Source organism: Magnolia sinica, chromosome 2 (assembly GCF_029962835.1).
Source record: "Magnolia sinica isolate HGM2019 chromosome 2, MsV1, whole genome shotgun sequence".
Lineage (NCBI taxonomy): Eukaryota > Viridiplantae > Streptophyta > Magnoliopsida > Magnoliales > Magnoliaceae > Magnolia > Magnolia sinica.
In genome coordinates this window covers 1,407,144-1,429,491 of record NC_080574.1, presented here as the reverse complement: position 1 = coordinate 1,429,491, position 22,348 = coordinate 1,407,144, and the positions used below count along the sequence as shown (strand labels likewise).

Below are 22,348 nucleotides of genomic sequence, written 5' to 3'. Positions count from 1 at the left end.
ACAACTCAAAATTATTTTTGTCTGAGTACTTCTCAATATCAAACTTGTCGTTTCCCACTATTACTAATCCTGCAGATTCAGATCTGTGCCCCAACGATTGGTCTGATACCACTTGTTGGGGATTTGTGTTGCGGAATCACACAGATCTAGATCTATGATAGTAATTCAATAGTAACAAGCAATCTCAGAAGAACATAAAGTTTTAACATGGAAAACCCTTATTGAAAAAAACCACCGCACAAAGCGGTAAAAATCCACTATGAAATAGAAATTACAAGAGAGAGGACTTACCCGATTCGAACAACCTCGAATCTCACCCTTGTTACACCCTTTGATAACCTTAGAACCCCTTTAAAAAGCTTTAGAATACCTTAGAATAGCCTTAGGGACCCCTATTTATAGTTTAGGAAACTTCACTTTCGCACCCATACGAAACCGCCTCAGATTTCCGCAATCCGCACAAGATCCGGACTCGAATCTGCGTAACTTCAACTGGTCGAAGGATGGCTACGACTAGTTGAGCAACCGCTTGACCAGTCATGTAATCCCCTCTACCGGTCGAGTATCCCGGACATCAAAAAACTGAGCTCACTGGACTTTGGTCGAGCGGGCCATGATCGATCGTGCAGCTCCCTCGACCGGTTGAGCATGGCAAAAATGTCAGATTTAAGACATCTGACCAAAAATAAAAAAAAAAGCTCACGAAACTGATATACATAATGGATTTCACATAGACATTGCGGTGGGCCTCATAGGGATTTGTTTCACAGAAACTCTCGTCCATTTTAGACAAGCAAGTCTTCTAGGTCAGCGATTGCACCGTAGAATTAATGGACTTCAGTATGAGTTTACCACACCCCAAAAATTTTCCATTCCTAGGCAAGGATGGGTAGTTTTTTTTTTCTTCACTACACCAAAATCGTTAATCTAGTACGGTTGAGAATTTGGTTCAAAAACGGCTCTAAGCCGTTCCTGATTTGACACGGTAATCAACCCTACAATGACTCTGTTATGTGTTGTTCTTTCTACTTTTTTGTTGGTGTGTCTCAATTGAGCTTTTGATTTTCTTATTTCTTAGTATTTTGTTTTATTATTTTATTTTGAAACAGATGGACGAAATGGATTCGATTAAAAAACTCTGAGTGGACCCCACGAGGCCCAAGAGGCACGTTGCTCTATCTGCCACGGACTACCGATGGGTTTTAAAACACTTCCTTGCGCCAAAAGCCCTGGAATGCCTCATTTCGCATCTCCATCGCGTCTCCGTCTCTGTCTCCCTCTCTCAATCTCCCTCTCCCTTCCTATCTCAACCCTCTCTCTCGATCTCCCTCTCACTCTAACTCCCTCTTTCTCGATCTCCCTCTCCCTCTATCTCCATCTCTTTCGATCTCCTTCTCCTGATCTCAACCCTCTCTCTCCATCTCCCTCTCACTCTCCATCCCTCTCTCGATCTCCCTCTCGTTCTGTGTAACAGATGTGGAGCCTCTAGCACAAGTGGTGAATGCGCCAGCTGCTGCAGATCAGGGCCAAGCTGCTACTCCAGCAGTGGTCGCAGTGGTCATTGCTCTAGGCCTTGTGCTAATCTGCTTGCAGCTGCTAGGGCGAAGAATCGTAGCCATCGAGTTCTAGAATGGCATCAATGACCTCAACAATGTCATCTTTCCGGAGGTCCTTGGAAGCTCTGCCAAGGTATTTTTGTAATTCCGCCATCTTTCCTGCCTTTTTGTTGTTGTAATCGGTGATTCAGGAGTTAGGAAGTCAAATTCGCTCTCAAGGTTCACCAGGAATGAGTTCAGGTCGACGATTGGGGTCAAGTTCGCAACTTGGAGCTTGAACGTCGATGAGAAGGTCACCAAAGCTTAGATTCGGGGTACGACTGAGCAAGAGAGGCGATCTTCTTCAAAACCCCTCTGTTTACATTTTTCTAATCAGTGTTTTTTTATATCTTGGCATGATTTTGTCTATGTGAAGTTGTATATGCTGATTTGGGTTGGCAAGAAATGTTCTTTCTTTTAAAGTATTTAGAGTTTGAGATCTGTAGCATTTTCCTGATGTGGTTTTTTTGGAGTATATTTTTTCTTATTTTTTTTAGTTATAAAATGGTATAGATCTGGAATTATTAGTTGATGCTTCTTCCATGTGAATTCTTTGGAGTATATTTTTCCTTTAGTTTTTTCTTTTTAGTTTGATAATAGTTTGTTCTATCAGTTCTTGATCTAGATTAGTTGATTTCATAGACACATTTACATTTGCTAGATTGAGTTCCTCACCTTTGTGACTTTTTTCTTTAACGTACTTGATAACTCATGTTTGATCTGTATGTTGGGACCTCTTTAATTGATATGTATGTAAAATGTTGTTAGATTAATGATGCACACATATTGTTCGATAAAATGCTCATGAGAGATGTTTCTTCCTGGAACGCTCATCAGATCAAACTTTGCACGTCTTTATCATGTTATGGCCTTTAATCCGAAGTGTTCTCTGGAGCAGATCTTTAGTTGGGTCCCATTTGCCACCCAATGATGAGTATTCGTAGCTAGATCATTAAAGCATGATCTAGCCCTAAGCTTACTCCTTGACACAACACAGCGTAGGTCTATAGGTGGGTCCTGCTTAGCATCAAGTCAGCGTACTTAAGTCACAATCTCAGCTTTGAGCTTCTTTTCAACTGGGCCTCATGAGATCTCAATTCCATCTTTCATAAGTTGTTTCTTACGTGATATCACTTGAGTCTTTCAGGAGTTGTTTCTTGAAAACAAGATTCTATCTTCAACAATATGCAGTTCATTGTCAAACGGGTGCTCCTGGAACAATAATTCTTTTAGCTTGTATCAAAGGGCCCTAGCCCTACACTGACCCTGAATCTGTGCCCCCAGAATGGGTCGATGTCTATATTAAAGCTCGACTTGTGGCCATTGGCACGCCTTAAATCAAACTGTCCCGATTAGATTGATCATCATCCAAGAATCAGAGTGGTTGTAGAATCCTAACCTTTGGCTAGTGAACACCAGTTTGAAATAGTCAGATCACTGGATAACATTTGCTTTAACAGGCCATTAAATTGCCGTCTGCATAATTCTCAGTTTATTGTCCATCTATCATAATTTGGACAGTTTCGCCGATTTGGCCACTAGTTGCCATGAGATCTCTATGAGTTGGGGCTGGCAGATTCCAACCTTTTATAACTCCAAAAAACACCCTGAGAATTAAAAAAGAAGAAGAAGAAAAAGCATCTAATGCTTTGAGGCAATGAGACTAGCAAGATTGCCTAAAAATCTTAGAACTTCCTCTCCTAGTGATGAGATTAGTTCAGATTTTAGGATCCGCTTAATGCATGGCACGGATCTTGTGTAAGTGTGCCACAACTCACCTCTTAAATATTCCAAGGTATAATCTTTTTGGATTCTTATTCATGAATAAGACTGATAAGAGTGGTTGAAATTCTTATTTTGGTATAATCTTTTTGTATTAGTAGCTATCATATGGTTGAAGGGGTGATTGGAGCTTGGCTGGTGGATGTGTTAGTAGCTGTTATGTGGCTGGTGGATCTATCTATTTGTAGGGTGCTCTTCAATCTTTTTGTATTAGTAGCTTAGGTATGCTGAAAGCAACCCACAATATGCTGAATCCAGCAATTTCTTGGTCAAATTCCAACAACTTCAGGTATTTACCTAACAATAATAACAACCAAATTATGAAAGAGTTGATTGTATGAAAGAGTACTTGAAGAATCACTTTGTCATAAGCTCCTTTCTATTTTCTTTTTCAGGCTTAAGCAGTAATTCATGGCAATGGTGGTAGTAGAACTTCTGTTTCTTAGGGCATGGAAGCATTTGCCATTTATATTCACTTTGAGGCAGCAGCGGGTGAGGTAATAGATCCTCTGTTTCAAGTTGACTGCTTCATGCACACATTAGCAGGATACCACATGCTAACCATGAGATGGCTGCTTAAGTTATACTTTTCTTTTCCTTTTCTTTTTCCGTTAGCTATTTGAGCTGACTTTATTGTTGGTTGGTTTTTGTCCTTTGCAATTAGCTTTTCTTTGTTGAGTTTTATTCATTGTATTGAGATCATGTTTCAGATTAATGAGGTTTTTTCCCACCATTTTTTATGATTTCTATAGCTAATTGATTACACGTGTGGATTGAGCAATTTTCTTACCTTGTACATTTCAAATCTCACTTCCACAAGGCACATTGGCATGTGCAGGAAAGTAGAATTCAAAATTGTACTTTTGCAACTGTATGTAGCCAGGATAGGGTTTTGCACTTCCAAAACTATTAAGTAGTGTTTATTGGTTGACCTTTCCAAGCTCTGAGTGATCTCATGACTAGTGAATTATCTTGTTGGTTTTATGATATTTATAAGCAGGAGTAGGATTCAATCTTGATATATCATATTATTAATTATAATGTTAAAAAATGGATTATAAGTGGGAGTAGGATTCAATTTTATGATCGATATTACGTTTTTGGCACCAAATATCAGTTTGTAAAGGCAATAATGACAGGTAAAAGAAAATCATTAAAATTGTTTAGGTAGTACATAAGTTTTCTGAAAAGAAAGAAATTTAGATTTTTTGCTAATGGTTTGTGTCCTCTGTCTTTATGCAGCCCTGTATGAAGATTCAGTTTAGAGTCTCATCTTTTGCAATTCACTTACTTGAGAAGGGAACACGGGTTAGTTTTTTCTTCTATATCACATGATTCTACCGATAAAAAATCAAAAAAATCAAAAAAAAAAAAAAGACAAGCTGATATAGATGCACTCAGAAATTGTATGTGTCATATGTAGGCCCAAAAAATTTCAATGACATTAAATTCACGTAAAAATAACAATTTCAATGACATCTAAATTCAAAAAAAATTTAAGGTCTAATGAACTTGAGCACACTATCTTCTTTCTTGTTGGCCCGCTTTTAATCAGTTGAGCTGTTTTTTTTTTTTTTTATTGGTAAATGGGTAGTAGGCAAATCATAGAATGGGGTTCTTCTATTCCCGAGTGCTTGCACACAACCTTTCTTGAGGTTATGCCTTTGGATTTTTTATTGGTTTTTCATATAAAAAGATATTTTTCTCTAAGATTCTTAAATTTGTTGGTTTTGGGTTTTCTATGAAAATTTTTATTGTGTTTTGTTTTACTTTCATTTTGTCTTCTAGTGGCCATCCTTTTCTTTTGATTCTTACATGTTTTGTACATGGGATTTCAGATTTTTATTAGTAAATGTGGAACTCATGAATCCTGACTCTCCATCTAGTGAGGCCAATCTAGATAGGCTCACAATTACTGATCATCCTAGACATCACTTTTCTGCAGATTTTCCAGGCTGAACCTCAACTATTAATCATTAATAATTTTTAGCATCGGAAATTTTTTTGCTGATTTGCTTACTGCGAGTAAATGAGGAACTCATGAATCTTGGCTCTCCATCTAGTGGGGCCCATCTGGATTGGCTCACAATTACTGATCATCCCAGTTGTCACTTTTCTGCATGTTTCCCTGCCAAACCTTGACTGTCAACCAACGTACATATTTTTCTCCCATCTGAAAATTCTCTCATCTGATTACCTTCAGTAAATTAGGATATATATTGCATGATACTTATGCACTACTTTGATGTCCCACACACATGCTAGATTGGCACATGTGCTGTGTGAAACAATGTGTTTGGAGATAGCAAACTTTTCAAAATCTGAGTTCGTACATTTTTACTTGGCTTCTTTTGTGAGCAGAACAAGTAGTTCTTTTATTAGACATGGGTTCCAACGAGTCACTAAGCGATTCATTCGATGGGGCCTGCTTGGGGTAAGTGTGTCATCCAAAGAGCCATTGGCTAGTGACTAATGGTAATTTAATATTGTTTTTATTGGAAAAAGGTGTCGGTGCCAACACAGCCAATTCAGTCATCACTTTTTTCTTTGCATGTTTCATGTATTAATTTTCCCTTTAGACCTTGATAGAGATGTTTTTGCTGCTGATCTTCTTTTATATGGTATTCTCGTGTTGTGAATTACTTGGAGTGGTGCATATGCAGTATTCCATCAAGTTCTGTTGACATATTTGCATTCTGTTTTTAATTGTGATCCAATCTAGCTAACATATGCTCATTTGAATTCTTTATCTGCCATTTTTGCAGGATTAAGAAACACATCATGTGCAGGTTAGTTCTCATTACACAAACTGTATATGTAAGGCAGTAAATTTTGTTAACTTGACATGTTCGACAAAATGCTAGTCTTCTGCTAGTTGTAATAAATAAAGTAAGCTTGATTGTGAACATTGTACATTTATTCTTCTATAGACATGAACACATAGTTAAATGAAGTTTGCTACTAGCATGCTTATCTGTGTCCTTTTTTCTTTTTTCTTTTTTCCTTCCACAGACAAGCACACAAATACTATATTAATTTATATATATTGTCTATTGAAACCTCTAACAGTCTTTCGATGATCACAATACATGTTTAGACTGTCAGTCCACAATGTATGCTTACCTAAGAATGGGTTCCTTTTCAACAAATTTTGAAGAAGAACCTCGCTCCTGACTTTCATTGGGCCTTGCAATTCCTGTATATTGTTTGGAAGAACCATCAACAACTTTCTTCATGATTGCAATTGTTTGATTTTCTAATGTTTCTCTTCATATTTTCCAGTTGAGGGAATGTGCATTTTCTAGTTGAGGGAATGTCCATGCACGCCTGGTAAAGTGTTCAACTCATTGACTGATTACTCCTGTAGATTATAAATGTATAAATTTTGCTATATAGTTGACTTGGATATATTGATCAATCAAATGTTGTACATAAAAGATTTAGCAACTCTGCAAATGGAAAAGAAAAACTTATCACTTTGACCGCACCTGACACTGCAAATTCTATTGCCATTGTTTTCAGTCTTGTCAGCTGGTTGGAGCAATTTATTGGTTTCCTGAAATCCAATGACAGAGAGTGATCTAATTGAAAACAAAGTCTTGTTTATCTTTATTTCTGTTCATGCTTTGGTAACAAAGAAGTAGAACTAGTGAATCATCATCATCAACATAATTTCATCCCAGCTAAAACATTTTATGATGTTTCCCTCAATTTTTATGCCACTTTTGATAGATTTACTTGTACGCTTCAGGTCATTGGAGTTTCGGTGCAAATTTTGCTTGGAATGAATACATCTTTAATTATATATTGGCAACATACAGGGAAATTCAGGTAATACATCTTTAATTTTGGCATTTTCTTCATGGTTACTCTTATTGAAAATTGCATGTTTAGGAGTGCAGAGTCCAGTTCTGTTTTTCTTTATCGTCAGTTAGACTGTTAAGTCAGCAAGTCTTTTCTCACACGCTCCACTCACATCCTTCTGGGCCTTCCTATTGCCTTTTTAGAGCCTTGAACCAACTCTCCTAACAGGTGCAGGAGAATCTTCCCATGGCGGGGCTGATTTTGTAGCCATGGACACAAAGAAGAGGGGGTGGGAAGGTGGGCCAGAAGCAGCCACTTCATAGGAAGTCCATTGATACATTTGGGCCGAGAACATCACGGTATATAGGTGTTACAAGGTCAGTAGGAGCCCTCTCTCTCCTCTTGTTTTTTGGTTGAGTTTTTTTAACAAAGGAATTGCATTTATTTACGATACGCATCTGAAATCTTCTTTTCTTTTTTTTTTTCCTCTTTTGGCAGTGGTGGTTTCTCTGTCTGTTGAAGATTTCTCCGCTTCCGTAGGCGATATTTTATAAGATAGACGAAGAGACGGTGGTAATGACAGGAGAAAACGGAGTAAAGAAATAGTTGGTTTTTCCTCTGTCACGATTTAGGTGCAGCGTCTGTCGCCGCCCTCGGAGGCCCACAAGATGAGTGTTTCAATCATCGGAACCATTTATGTTCTGGAATGTATGATAAATGAGCCAGATTAAGAAACTTACACAGAATGAGTGTTTGTGATTGTCCCAGTCTATTTTTGAGTTTAGAACAATGAAAAAATGATTTTCAATTGGTCACATTTAACTCTAAAACTCAGGAAGTGGATTGCGTCCTATCCCCTCCTCGAAGATAATCTGTCTAGACAGGTCTCTGTAGGGCCCACCGTGATGTAAGGGTTTTATCCATGCTGTCCATTTTGCTGGATATGAGCCCAAAATTGGGAGGATGTAGATGGTTCCAACTGTATGAGGCCTCAGTTCATTTTGCGCGATTCATGATCATTGCCCGTCGCTGCCTGTGGGCCCACATGCTGGGTGTTACGATGATTGGAACTGCTGATCTATTGTCTTGTTCTTCTATTTGTGTAATTATCTAGCATATAATTACACAAATAGATTACATACCCCACTCTCTCATACAATGAACAAAAGGGTTTAAGAAAAATTTGTTCTTAAAATTGTGTCCTAAAATTTGACCATTGGCAACATTAATAAGAATTCAAAACTGTTTCAAAAATTGTGCCTAAAATGTGATCGTTGGCACCAGAACGGTTTAAAACCGTTCCTAAAATTCTGTTTTTAAAAATTGAAACGCTACCCAAAACGGTTCTCAACCGTTCCTGTTTTTCTGCGACGCCTCATTTAGGAACGGTTTGAAACCGTTCCTCAACCATTTAGGAACGGTTTTAAACCTTTCCTAAATGACGATTTTGGTGTAGTGCTTTTTTCTTTCCTTATTCCATCTAACCCTAAAAGTATGGGAAAATGGATGGAGTGTGCGGATTGATGTGTGATTTTCAACACAGACAATCAGCAATCCCCTGCTTGCTTACAATAGATGAAGAATTCTAATATAAATATATTAGTATTTTCATTCTTTCCACTGTAGGACTAAACCCAACACTCAAAACTAGAATGAAAAACCAAAACAACAGAAGAAGGGAAAAGTATTTTTTTCTATTTTTTAAATCCATTTTTTTTTTCTAACACAATATATGCATGTGGGCTTGTTTAGCATGTGTTTATGCCAAGTGTACAGATGAGTCCTGGCATCCTTGTGAGGTCCCTTTGCTGAATGGCCTGGATCTTGCAAGCGTGTGTAGAGAAGCACCTCCCCTTTTCTCTCCACCAAACAATGCTTTGCAAGGGATCATTTAAAGGTGGTGGGTCTCCTATGTATGGTGGGCCTAAATATAGTTCCGGCTGGTCTTCCTAGGTAGGAAAGTCTATCAGTGGGGTCATTGGTCTGACAGGTTTTGAACCCCAGACCGATATGATCATGCTCGGCCATGTAACATAGGCCCCCAGGTCGTGGATGGGCCTGATAGCGAGTCCCACTTGATAGATGGTTCAGGTTCAAGATCTTTAGTAGGCTATGATGGATTGGTAAATTGATTGCACACCTATTACAATTTGAATGAGCAGATTACATGGCCCACCTAGGTGTATATGATGGTAGTCCACAATGGTAGTCCACAAGGGCATTTTCATAAAAATCTTCCAAACTGAATGGTAGTTAGAGACGTCAATGGTTCAGGCATGGGGTTTTCTTGTGTTATGATTTTGAATTTGTTGGGTCGGAACTCTCAGCCGGCCCACTCAAAATTCATTTTGGTTGTCTCGGACCTGGCCTATTGACAACCCTAAATTGGATTAACGGTTTGTATTTTAATTGACACTGCACGAATGGGTGCGTTCCATAAAAGATTGCATTGGGTGAGACCTGTGTGGGTGAGGGTTCATTGCTAAAAAAAACTCTTATCTAAGTCCTTAGTCACAAACCAGATCCAATCATAGAGTTCCTCAAAATCCAACTGTCAAATTTCATTAATCTCATTCGGTTGGTTCCATATATAACCATGGATCTCATTGCTAATGTCCAGTGATCTTAAGATTAACAGGTTGGCCACTCGATAAATGTGCCCTACAAGATTGTCATGTATGATTAATATCTATTCGTGTTTCCGCTGCTGGGATCTTCTTTAATGTTCTTTGCCTATTTAGGGACTGCGCGTGGTAATCATGCGTTAGGTCAGGTTGGGGTGCATTTGTGGGGCTGCAATGTTTTAGTTTCTACTTTTCTAGCAGTGCCTTTTTCTTTTTTGTCCTCAAGTGTTTTTTTTTTTTTTTTGTTTTTGCTTTACTTTGTACCTTTTGGTTCCGTGCTAATAAATTCTCGTCTTTCAAGAAAAATAAATAAAAATCCATTTGTTAGTTGAATTTGGACCATTCCCTTCTCTCATCTCAATGATGCAAAAAGTGTCCACAAATCATTCTAGTAGAAAATCATATCAAACTAGCTTTTAGAGCACGGACAATCTAAATTAAGACTCACATTTTGTTAGTTTAATCTTCAAGTTAAGTATTGCATTTGTGCAATTTTTCTACTGCCTGCGTATCGACCATTGCACTTTGCTTAAAATAAATAAATAAATAAATCGAATTTTGTATCCATAGGGGTATCCAAGTTGTGCCTGTAAGTTTAGAAATCTAAGACCAAGTATCCAAGTGCGGTCCACAAAAATAGTATTCAAAGACCTCAGGTATACAGTCAATGGACCAAGTAGAAAAGTCTTAATTGACCTTAACACAACTCTAGTGGATGTGGATTGGGTACTGCTTAGCTGGACTTACTAGATAGCAGGATCATTGTTAGAGATGACTGGACTGAATATATAAGGGAATGACTTTTAAATATGCTCTACGTGAACTTCATTTCTGACAGTGGCCTGCTCTCAGCCAAGGCCCCTCAAATTTGCACAGGCTGGCTAAATAACTCGAGGCACTGTGTTGATATCTTTTGAGCCGTTCGTACAATTGGGATGTGTTGACGTGCTGCAGCTGAAACGTGATGTGCACGGAAGTGCTGCTATTGATGTTAGCAAGTTCTGTGGGTATGATCATGAGGTATATGTTATATCCAAACTGTCCATCCATTTGGCGAGGTCGTCTTAAGACTTGAGACGAAAAATAAGACAGAACAACTATCAGGTGGACCACACAAAGCAGTAGGAGATTGAATGTCTACCATTGAAACCCTTTTTGGGGTCATAGAAGTTTTGGATAAATATGAAATTTGTTTTTCCTTTTCATTCAGGTCTTTTTGACCTTATGAACAGATTGGATGGAAAATAAACGTTATGGTGGGCCCTACCAATTGTTTAACGGTGAAAATCATTATCTCCACTGATATTTGTGGTGTGGTTCAGATGATCTTTGGATATGATTTATTTTTTGGATAATGCTTTTAAATGATCTCTAAAAAATAGATGAACGGTGTAGATATAATAAATACATCACTGTAAGGCCCATGTAACTTTGATCTCCTTTGAACCGTTCGGATAACTTGGAGCTCGAGAGGCGCAGTGCTCGTCTTTGCACGTCACGTGCATACAGCAGCTATATAGCTGGTGTGTGGTACACCAGCCAATCCGCTTCCCCTTGTTGTCGGAAGTTGTGTGGGCCACAGAGATGCCTGTGCATGATGGTCCAATCATGCATATATATGGTGAAAATTCATATGTGCATGATGGTCCAATCAGAGGCGGTAACATTTGATGACCGTGACGCTTTGAGTATGTACTATCCAAACGTTTAGACGGTGGCCTCAACATTTTTGGATGGAAGATATCCAAAATACAAAAACTGGTGTGGAATATTTCAACCTGCTGATAACTCGACTCATTTCCTTTGAATATAAGGGTCCTTACTCTTACTCCGGTGGTAGACTCTCAGGAGTTTCAACACCTGGTTGAGGGTTCGAGGAGTACCCATTGGTGGTGAAATTCCACTAAGGCGTGAGTGTGTGGTGGTGTGTGTGCGTGTGTTTAAAAAATTAAAAAAATCGGAAGATTTTAGAATATTCATTCCGAAAATTGTTTTGAATAATCGATCTCCAGGTTCATTGTATAAGCAGCTTGGGTCATTGAATAGGATATTGTTGAATTGGTAGAGGACAGTTTGTGTCATTGAAAAGGACTGAGGGCCAACCTATTCTATTGCAATACGTCGGGATATATTCTAGCAAACCTCCAATACAGTAGTACATACTCCGTGTCATCATCATCTTTTCTTCATAATCTAGTTGTGTACCACTTTTCTTAATCAACCACAAGCTTACAATAAGCCAACATCATGTGATGGGGCGTCACTGTATAGCTGGAACTTTTTTAATCCATTTGATGCATGCTCCCTTTTTTTTTTTCCTAATAGAATCCTATTTAAGCTCAAAGTAGACCATATCCATATGTAATAGCTGCTCTATGTCTCAAAAGTTCACCTATAAGACAATCCTATCCATAAAATCTCTTCACACTCCTGATGCAGGTGGAACATTAGCCACTTCTTTTTTATATTGTTACCTTGATGGCTGCTAATAAGTGTAATTTTAATCACCGTCTACAACATGAAGAATTACATGGACAGTCAAGTACTGTGTGTCACATGCACTGGAGAGTAACTTTGCAATATTCTGATGATTCATGGTAACGTCGCTCTATGTGTGTGTGGGAAATGTTCCAATAAGGTTGACTTTAATGTAGGTTAAGTTCAAGCTCTATGGGCCCCACCATAATGTGTATATGGCATCAAATTGTGTATCGGGTGACTTCCCTCCTAAACATGGGATGTCCCAAAAAATCAGTTGTATTTGGAAGCAGGTGGTTAGACCATTTGGAATATTGCAAAATATGACTAAAACATATAAAATTACTCTGTGGGCCCACCTGAGTTAATGAATAGCCTAAAATTTGGTGGAACTCTCACCTAAGTGGGACACAATGGATGGATTAGATGTCTAAACCACATCTTGGTTGGCTGCTTGAGTGATTAGGGTTTAAATAAGTTGGCGTCCATTCTCTCAACTATTTCCTTCAAGCATGGCCCACCTAAGTCTTGGATCGAGCAGGACTTTGGCCTCTAAGCCTAACAGGATGGAAGAGGTATACTGGTGATACTTGAACAATGACTAAAGAACGTGCATGTGGCTCTCATAATCTACCAAATACACTCACACTAACACCAAAAATCACTCTCCTCCAATTCCTTCTCCTTTCACCTAAAGTCCGGCCCATTTGGTAATCTAGTAGAGTGATTTATTTATTTATTTATTTATTATTATTTTATTTTTTTGTGTGTAAAAGTATTTCAAACTGATGTTTGATTAAATAGTTTTATTTTTAAGGTGTTGGGATACTATCAATTCCCTATGCACTGTCAGAAGGAGGTTGGTTGAGCTTGATACCATTTCTATTAGTATCAATAATATGTTGCTACGCAGGATTACTCTTGCGAAAATGTATGGATGCAGACCCACGGATCAAAACCTACCCTGACATTGGCGAGTATGCATTTGGCTCAAAGGGAAAAATCACAATAGCAGTATTCATGTATCTTGAATTGTATTTGGCAGCGATTGAATTCTTGATATTGGAAGGTGATAACTTAGAAAAGTTGTTTCCCAACACAAATGTAGAGATCATGGGTTTTGAAATTGGGGGGAAACAAGGGTTTGTTCTATTGACTGCCCTTATAATTTTACCTACAATGTGGTTAAGGAACTTGGGTCTACTTGCTTTTGTCTCTGCCGGAGGAGTCTTGGCTTCTGTCGTCGTGGTGGCTTCTGTTTTTTGGGGCGGTGCAGTTGATGGTGTTGGATTTCATGGAAGAGGAGCCTTTTATAATTTGAGTGGACTTCCTACTGCTATTAGCTTATATGCCTTCTGTTATTGTGGGCATGCAGTTTTCCCCACCATATACACATCAATGAAAGATAGGAGTCAATTCTCTAAGGTAAATGAATCAAGGGTATCCCCTCATCCCTGGCTTTCCATTTTTTGATTTGTTGACATATATATATATATGATGGTAGCTTTGATGGTTTAAAATAAAAGTTTAAATTATTAAGACGTAGATTCAAATATTTTTGTACTTCTCATGTATTTCATATTTAGAATGCCTCAAATTTAATTTATATTTAAAATTTAAAAAACTAGCTTATGAAATCCTTTATCTAGTTTTAATAAATCAAACTTTCGATGGTTAACAGAACATTTTGGACCAATATGATTATTGTCAAAATGTTAGTGACATAAAGTGATACATTATGTTGCTCCATAACTAAATATACATACAAACAACATACATGGTTACCATCCTTTTCTATGGAATCCTTTAAAAAAAATAAAATAGTAATCAAGACCACTGAACAAGGAAAACATTATAACTACCCGTGCAATGGGTATTCATATGTACTTTTCTCATGAGTAACATTGATTTTATAACCTAAGATTTATATAATTAATAAGTCGAATCAGTTGCGCTATTTGTAGATGTTTTATAAGTTTGCTGATCTTTTCTTTTATTGCCTTCCCTTCTAGATGTTGATCCTCTGCTTTGTTCTCTGCACTTTCAATTATGGAGCAATGACAAATTTAGGCTACCTAATGTATGGTCAAGATGTGAAGTCTCAAGTGACGTTAAATCTCCCTGTTGGAAAGATTAGTTCGAAGATTACAATATACACAACATTGATCAACCCCTTGACTAAATATGCACTGGTGATTACACTGATCGCAGGGGCCATCGAAGATCAGTTTCACATCAACAACAACGGAACTATTAGCGTCCTCATTAGGACTTGGTGATAAGCACTGTTATTGTGGCCTTGATAGTTCCATTCTTCACGTATTTTATGCCATTTACTGGGTCATTTTTCAGTAGCACGGCTTCAATGGTATTTCCATGTATATGTTACCTAAAGATTTTCAAAGCTTCCCGGAGTCATCAGACCAAGTTTACGATTATTGTGGGGATTATAGTAATTGGCAGTTTGGTTGCAATCACGGGCATGGGCACTTAGTATTCTCTAAGACAAATTTTGGAGCATTTGTAAATTTGTAACCAGAGGTCTTGCTAGAACTTATTGGATAGGAAATGCCAAACAAGTTTCCAATTTCTTCTCAATATATTGCTCTGTAGGGCTATTATTGGTGATAGTTATTGGGTTTTCTCCTACAGATAAGAATTTTGGAGAAGAAGATTGCTAACGTGTAACCGTGTAATGATAAGAAGATAGGATTGTTACCGTATCTTATATGCAGTTGTCCATTCTATTATGAATATATTTTCTACTCCCCACAACGACTATGTTGGGGAGAGGTTCCTTGTTCTCTAAAGGCCCATTTGGATTTGTAAAAGACATCATGAGAAAGGAAAGCGTTTTCTTATTTTCAAGAAATCATGAGCTTAATTATAACAAATAGCATGACTGGGATGTTAGAAAATTAACAGTAGCACATGTGGCATACACAAGATATGTAGGGCACTTGAAGTTGAATTGTGGCATATGTGAGGCGCTTAAAACTGTATGGTGGCAAATGTAGCATAGTATATACATTGACATATTTGACATTTGGGCACTTAAAGTTAGAGAGTAGCACTTATGCACATTGGCATATATAGAGCAATTGAAATTGTACAAAGGCACATGAGTTACATTAGCATATGGGGTTTAAGAGACACAAATTGCTTATAACAACTAATTAATTAAGGAGACCCATTAGCATGTGGGGTATAAGGGATGCAAATTGCTTACAACCCTTGGTCAAAGGGGCCGCCTATAACCCTTGCCATTTAAAAGTTATCAAGCAGGTGTATTAGATGCAGGCTTTATAATGATGATGTTGCCCTTTATATTGTGGGGTTAGCATTTACCGTAAGCACATGATGTTGTAATGATATTGTCCAAATCATGTAACTTGTAATGATAATGTCGATCTTCATGCCATTACAATGATTGCCAAATGTGAGAGTTGCACAGATCAAATGGTACATTGGGCACATGTGATATTGTAATGGAATTATCCAAATCATGGAACTTGTAATGGCATTGGCGATCCTTGTGCTATTGCAAGGCTTACCGAATGCAGGGGTTACAGGAACCAAATGGCACGATTGGCCATTGTGACATTGTAATGGAATTGTTCAGGATAGCCTATCTTCGTGCCATCATAATGACTGACAGATGTAGAGGTTACACTAACCAAATGATGTGTTAGCACATGATATGCTATAATGGCATTGTTCAAATCATGTAACTTGTAGTGGCCATGTCCATCTTCGCTCCATTTTGAGGATTGCCAAATGCGGGGGTTACATATGAACCAAATGACACATTGGTGCATGTGTCCTTGTGACGATTATTTAAATCATGTAACTAGTAATGATAATGTTGATCTTCTTGTTATTACAAGGACTGTCAAATGCAAGGGTTACATGGACCAAATAATATGTCAGCAGATGTGATGATGTAATGGCATTGTCTGAGTCACATTGACTCTATCATGTTAGGGGTTACATTATGAGAATATCGAAGGAGGATGGTGGCACATTTAAATTTAACTCTTGAAAACTTATGTTCTTTCCATCCTGGAAAATTGTTTTCTTAGAAATGGAGGCAAAAAAATTAATTTAATGATTTTTCAATTAAAAAAAGGTAAATATTAAATGATACTTCTCACAAATTCTTGTAAAAAATTGACTTCACAGGCAAAGGATTTTCATAGTAACAATAAGGACCATTGCAATGGTGTGAAATTCACTATGTCCGTAATTCTACCAGCTCAGGTTACAATGAGAACCCAAAAATGAATCAGATCCAATCTCAAGTGGGCCACACCACAAGAAACAGTTGAGCCTAAATGGCCACTATTGAAACCTTATCAGGGCCCACCGAAATGGGGATCAAACCCAAGACCTCATGTTGAAACTCCTCAAAGTCTACCACTAAGGTAAGGACTCGAACCCATCAATACTCCCCTGCTTACATACAATAAATGGAGAATTCTAATATAAATATATTAGTATTTTCATTCTTTCCACTGTAGGACTAAACCCAATACTAAAAACTAGAAGGAAAAACCAAAACCACAAAACAAGGGAAAAGTAATTTTTTCTATTTTTTAAATCCATTTTTTCCTAACACACTATGCATGTGGGCTTGTATAGCGTGTGTTTATGCCAATTGTACAGATGAGTCCTGGCATCCTTGTGAGGTCCCTTTGCTGGATGGCCTGGATCTTGCAAGCGTGTATAGAGAAGCACCTCCCCTTTTCTCTCCACCAAACAATCCCTTGCAAGTGATCATTTAAAGGTGGGTCTCATTAGATAAACAATTTTAATCATAGAAAGTGGGCCTATGTATGGTGGTCCGAAATATAGTTCCTGCTGGTCTTCCTAGGTAGGAAAGTCTATCAATGGGGTCATTTGTCTGACAGGTTTTGAACTGTAGGGTCATGCTCGGCCATGTAGCATAGGTCCCCCAGGTCGTGGATGAGCCTGATAGCTAGGTCCACTTGATAGATGGTTCAGTTTCAGGATCTTTAGTAGGCTATGATGGATTGGTAAATTGATTGCACACCTATTACAGTTCTAATGAGCAGATTACGTGGCCCACCTTGGTGTATATGATGATGGTCCACAAGGGCATTTTCATAAAAAATCTTCCAAATTGGATGGGAGTTAGAGCTAGCAATGGGTCGGGCTTGGGGTTTTCTTCTGTCATGATTTTGAATTCGTTGGGTCCGAACCGTCAGCCGGCCCATTCAAAATTAAAATTTTGGTTGTCCCGGACATGGCCCATTAACAGCCCTAAATTCGGTTAACGGTTTGTATTTTAATTGACACTGCATGAATGGGTGCGTTCCATAAAGATTGCATTCGGTGAGACCTGCAAAGATTATATCCAAGTGTGGGTGAGGGTGCATTGCGAAAAAAAAAAAACTCAGATCTAAGTCCATAGTCACAAACCAGATCCAATCGTACAGTTCCTCAAAATCCAACAGTCAAATTTCACTCATCTCACTCGGTTGGTTCCATGACCATGGATCTCATTGCTAATGTCTGAAAATCAGTGGTCCGGTGATCTTAAGATTAACAGGTTAAATCAATGGTCCGGTGATCTTAAGATTAACAGGTTGGCCATTCAATAAATATGCCCCACAAGATAGTCAAGTATCGACTATTGACGAGCCTTGACTGCTGAAACTATAGGATCTAACAGTATCAATACAATTTTAGGGACCTTTGTGTCAGGAGTACTTCAAATGTATATTTGAAATATTGGACGTAAAGGAGTATATGCTCAGGAACCCTACACATGTTATGCGTATCGTTGTATGTAGTACAATCAGATAAATGCTGCATCAAGGTGCGTAGATGTCCTTATCTTTAAGATAATTTGTGCCCTTTGGTGTAGAGTATTGGTGTATATAAGTTTGCCCACGCTGCTATCTTCTAGGATACAACTCCCTAGCAATGTTTCCACACAGTATACATACGCTGGTAGAAAATCAACACCAATACAACATCACACAACACTGTATAGATTTTCCTTTTGCCCACAAAGAAATCATTCGCACCCCCCTTTTGATTTATACAAAGACACCTGAATTTGAAAGTCTGATTTTCAGCATCACCCTTCATCCAGACCAATGAAGGGTCTGAATGGCATGGATTTTTAATACACTAACTTCTTCTTCTTCTTTTTTAGCAATTGCAAAACATTCCAAATTGGCGATTTACAGCAGAGTAAAAATAGAAAACAGAATACTCACAAGCAACAAGCAGGAGCCAAAGTCCTTACCAGCAGGGAAGGTGAATTGCCAGATCCCTGCAGACTTTAGACATTGCACCTGCGCCGCTTACTATCTCTTACTGGGACTCCCTTAAGGGCGTCCACAAGGTGATCTCCTCCTCTGTTCCTTTGCTTGTAAGTGCCATTGCTGAAAGTTCAGTCGACTGAGATAGTTTGTGTGAGAAGCTCATTTCCATTCGTTGTTGATATTGCAGCCTGGGCTTCCTTGAAGTTTTTCTATTTAATCTACACATACCCTGACCTGCTGATAGGGGCGAAACCAATCATACCTGATCTACCGCAGAAGCTGCTGCCACTGCACACTGCTGGGCTGGAACTAGACAGAATCTGCTTCTATATAATTTGAATTTGAGCACAAACCCAGGAATTTGGATTGCCTTATATTTAAGTGCACAAATCTTGAATCACTGAATCTACTGCATAAGAGAGAAAACCAAGGAGAGCTGATCTTCTTCTTCATTTTATTTCATTTTATTTTTTTGCACTGCCCATAGATCATAAAAACAGGACCATCCTAACCACCCACCCAAATAGAACAATCTTCTGCTGAATTTTTAAGTACTATTTTTTAAACTTAATTCCAATGTAATTCATGAATTTTGATGCAACCAACGCGTCTTTGCCTATGATAAAGGTGGCATGACTGCATTTCCTAGTCCTGGTCCTCATCATCCAATAGCATGTCCACTTCCTGCTCTTCAGCATCATTTTCATTGGCCGCTATTCCATTGTTCAAAAAATGATTGGCAGAGCATCATTGTGGTAAAGGTCGTAATGCCAGAGGAATCATTACCGCACATGGATATACTTCATTTTTGCGCGCTCTCAGATCACAGCAAGTCGTATTGCCTTAGCTACAGTAGGACAGTTAGAGAGTCCAATCTATTAATCTGGACTATTCATTAGGTCCAACACACATTCCATTAACTACCATGAAAACATCATACCATTCTGACAAATACTGATAAGTTGATCAATGGCCAAGATTGTGTACACAAAAATAAGTCCAATCAACAATTTGATACATCTATTTGTTAGTAATTCCAAAAAATTACATTCCTAACGACCATTCCATCCATGGTATGGAAAAGGGTAGCCATAGAAAATAATGCCAAATCAAGGATGTTTGAACCATTACTCAAGGCAAGAATTTCACGGTAAACAAAAAAAATGTTCTGTTACGTATTTAATAGACAGATCACATGCATCCATTGGACTTATGGTGCTCAGATCACTTGAGCAGTTATATATAGGACTCTCTCATCCGGTTGGACGATAAGTTACTGTCCACCTAGGGGTTAACATCCAACCACCATGACCATTAGGTTAGTCACTTCACAAGGATTACTTGTGCAAAAATCAGCACCATATACTAATTAGGTGGGTCACACCATAGACAATATTGTACAGCCAATGATCAACTAAAGTGTAGTCTGCCTGATGAGTAGATCGGGCAGGTTTTTGCACAAGGTGATCCTCATGGTGGGCCAACCCATTGTATGGGTTGGATGACACATGCACATTGAAAATTTTCTGCTAGGAGTCGTTGGAGTGATAAAGTCCCTTGATATACATTGATACACCACACTCCGACAGCTTAAGCTTTTAAAGTAAATAGTTGTTTGAGAGGTGTGTGTCAACTTAATGGCCTAACCTGCAAATGTTTGTTTGACAGGTGTGTGTCAACTTAATGGCCTAGCCTACGGGACGTGAGCAATTCCCTTCCAAACGACTCCTAAGGGCCCATTTTGATACCATTAAATAAGTGACTTATTTCAGATAAGTAATTAAATTTGGTTTATCATGATTAATTATAAGTAAACTTTTTTTAGGATAAGTAACTTATCTTAAGCAACTTACGATCCTAAATGAAACATGATCCTTAATGAAAGTTTATCAAGATGACTTCCAACCCTTACCAAAGAGAAACAAGGAATCTAATACATAATTCCATATAAATGAGATTGAAGGCATTTCTAGCTGTCTACCAAACATATTAATGAGATTTAAGGCATTTCTCATTTAAGGCATTTCCAACTGTCTACCAAACGTATAAATTGATTAAAGGCATTCTAGCTGTCTACGAAACATGCCTTGTACTTTGACTAGTAAACTGTTTATTCAATGAATTAGGTCAACTGGCATTTTTCATTTAATAACCCACTGATCCGCCAATTAAGATATCAGATCATTACAGTTCAATCATCACTGTTTCGTGTGGTCTGGTCCACCTGAGATTTGGATATATGCTTAATTTTTAGAATAAGTCCTAAAATGAACTGTAAAAACGGATGGACGGAGTGGATATACAGAATATGATCAAAAGGTAGGCCCTAAGGTAAGGGTAACACCTAATTGGCGTTCTGATTAAAGAGTCCATACATCGATATTAGTACCGTTTTTTTTTTGAGTGCGGATCCTCTACCTCCCGGATTTGGGCAGGAACTCCCTGCCTCCAGCGTTTTCATTGGTCAACGTCACAGTAAGTGCCACCTCATCAACTTTTTAAATGTAATAGAAAAAGTAAATTTAATAAAAACTATAACGGAGACGGTTTGCGCGCTGAGTACCTAAGTACGGTAAGCGTAATGAGTAAAGTCTGTGGAGCCCACCGTTATTCTCATTCGTGCAATGTATCAACTCCATCCATTTTTTTTATCATCTAATTTTAGTGTTTTACAGCAAAAATTAATCATATCCAAGGATCAAGGGGACCACACCACCTGAAACAGTGTAAATTGAATTCTACCATTGAAAAGATTTTGGGGCCCATGGAAGTTTTATATCAAGATGTATTTGTTTTTTCCATTCATCCATGTCTTTGTGATCTTATGTACAGTTTGGATGAAAAATAAAAATCACTAGGGGCTTAGAAACACTTCAATGGTGAAAATAAATATTTCCACTGTTTCCTTTGGTATGGCCTACTTGAACTTTTGATATATTTTAGTTTTGGGCTCTAACTCCTAAAATGACCTGAAAATACGGATGGACTGCGTGGATAAACCACATGAATTCACAATGGGCAATAGAGTTTACTCATTACGATAAGACTCGGTACGCAATCCGATTTCACATTTTAGATATGGATTTCTTGCCAAAGCCTTTTGCAATAAGATGCTACGCAAGGATTACAGATGGGCCCACTGCAACGTTTGTAATAAATCCAACCCGTTCATCCATTTTTAGAAATCATTTTAGGACATCATACCAAAACTAATGAATATACAAAACTCAAATGGGCCACACGAGAGGAAACAGTGGGGATTTAGTGTCCACCGTTGAAATATTTATATGGCCACAAAAGTTTCAGTCTAATATTTTAGCGTTTTCACTTCATCCTGGTAAAAATGACCTTATATATAGTTTGGATGGCATATAAACATCAAGAGGCACAGGAAGGTTTCAACGGTAGGAATTTCTTTCTCCACTGTTTCATCTTGTATGGCCCAATTGAGTTTTTATCAACCTAATTTTTTGTCACATGTCTTAAAATGAGCTCTAAAAATGGATGAATGGATTGGAATTCTTATAATTACACGGTAGACCAACCATACATCTAGCGCTGGAACTTCATGCAAAACGCTTTCCCCAGTGAATCCGCATCCACGGTTTCCATTGGAAACGTATTGGCTACTCCCCTGCCACTTGGTGCTATGTGGGCCCACCATGATGTATGTGTTTCATCCATGCCGTCCATTTATTTTTCTAGATCATTTTATGGTCTAAGACCAAAAATGAGGTATAACCCAATCTCAAGTGGATCACATTGCATG

The 22,348-nt window shown here is 38.2% G+C and overlaps 1 long non-coding RNA gene and 1 pseudogene across 1 annotated transcript; both read left to right on the top strand.

Annotated features, from left to right (window-relative positions):
• LOC131231374 (amino acid transporter AVT1I-like) overlaps window positions 1–15,087 on the top strand; it is a 44,067-nt pseudogene extending 28,980 nt beyond the window's left edge.
• LOC131231394 (uncharacterized) lies at window positions 6,530–7,208 on the top strand. Its single transcript, XR_009164342.1, has 2 exons — window positions 6,530–6,707; window positions 7,129–7,208. It is a non-coding gene; the product is annotated as an uncharacterized LOC131231394 (long non-coding RNA).
• Window positions 15,088–22,348: the final 7,261 nt, after the last annotated feature.